Source organism: Engraulis encrasicolus, unplaced genomic scaffold (assembly GCF_034702125.1).
Source record: "Engraulis encrasicolus isolate BLACKSEA-1 unplaced genomic scaffold, IST_EnEncr_1.0 scaffold_64_np1212, whole genome shotgun sequence".
NCBI lineage: Eukaryota > Metazoa > Chordata > Actinopteri > Clupeiformes > Engraulidae > Engraulis > Engraulis encrasicolus.
Window position 1 is genome coordinate 50,651 of NW_026945972.1, and position 1,850 is coordinate 52,500.

Consider the following 1,850-nt stretch of genomic DNA (forward strand, 5'->3'; position numbering starts at 1 on the left):
TGTGTATCATAATTTGCTTGGTCAATTTGGTGAAATAAATCAATTTCTGGGGTGTTTTTGGCAGCCATCTTGGAAAATGGCCGCCTTTTCGAGTGGCAAATCAGGTGTATTTAATTTCATTGGTCTTGTGTAAAAACATGTCGAATTTCATGCTTGTATCACAATTTGTTTGGACATTTTTGTGCAAAAAATCAATTTCTGAGGTTTTCTTTGGCGGCCATCTTGGAAAATGGCCGCCATTTCAAGTGGCACATCAGGTAGATTTATTTATGCTGGTCTTGAGCACAAACGTGTTGAATTTCATGCTTGTATCATAATTTTATATGTCAATTCTTTGCAATAAATCAACTTTTGGGGTATTTTTTGGCGGCCATCTTGGAAAATGGCCGCCATTTCAAGTGGCAAATCGGGTAGATTTGATTGTAAGGGTCTTTGGCACATACCTGCCAAATTTCATGCTTGTATCATAATTTGCACGATTCTTGCCATATTGGCCTTGTAGCTGCTCCACTATATGGCATCCGTGACCTTTAGCGTTGAGGAGAGGTGTATATACTGTATGTAGGGAGTTGGGAAGAGATGACGAGCGAAAAGAGCAGGGTGTCTTCATCTCTGGCGTCATCTCAGGGGCAAGTTTGTGTGTGTGTGTGTGTGTGTGTGTCTGTGTGTGTGTGTGTGTGTGTGTGTGTGTGTGTGTGTGTGTGTGTGTGTGTGTGTGTGTGTGTGTGTGTGTGTGTGTGTGTGTTGGGGTGGTAATGTCCTGGAGGCGTCTAGGCCAGCTGCTCTCCTCTTTCCTTCTCCATCCTGTTAATTAGGTCACCACTTGATCCCTCATCGCCAACTCCTGATTAATTAGATGCAGACTGGATTACACTGGACTGGAGTGGAGACACAGTTGGGATTCAAATCGGATGTATGGAAATTACAACAGTACTGTAAACTAATAGTTGATAACAAATTATTAATATAATCAGGAGACTTAAGAGTAGTTGAGACACACATTGAAAATATAATAGAAAATTGAACCATACGTACAAAAAATATCTACATAATATAATGCATAAGTTGCAGACTTAGTTTTCAGTCTTCTTTACAGGAAAAATTACATTGAACATAAACATTTAATGACCACTTAAATCCTAGCCAAGGTTGAGTGATTAATCAGCTGTGGCCTGGAGTGCCGACACAGTTTGGATTTGAAATAAGAGAATATATATGTATAGAAAATATGTCAGCATATAAATTAATAACTAATAACAATACATTCACAATGTAATTTCATGGACGTTTCATAGAGTTTCATGGACAGAAGTGGAGTTGAGGCACAGTTGGGATTCTAAATAAGAAATAGTCTAGGATATAAAATGTATACAAATTGATAAATATGGTACAGTCTAATAAAAATGTATAACCTCATTCACAAAAAATATGAATTAAACAGTTACTGGAACACTTACAAACATCAGTAAATTATATGTGCTTGAACAATCTTACATTTTAAGGAAAAACTTTAAGTTTAGAGCAATATAGAGTTTGGTTACCACTGATAACAGTTATGTAATAATGTAGTTATGCAGGGTTATGTAATACTCAAAACTTAGATGGTTGGTTTCCACCTCATTAATGTCATACACAGAGCAGTGGTTCCCAGCAAATAGGCCTACATCTAGTGTATTAACCATACAAGTGAATGATGTGGCCGTGCCGTGGCTCTAACGGTAGGGCACTGGGCTGCTTTGCCGGCAACCTGGGTCTTATTCTGGTGTGTGTGTGTGTGTGTGTGTGTGTGTGTGTGTGTGTGTGTGTGTGTGTGTGTGTGTGTGTGTGTGTGTGTGTGTGTGTGTGTGTGT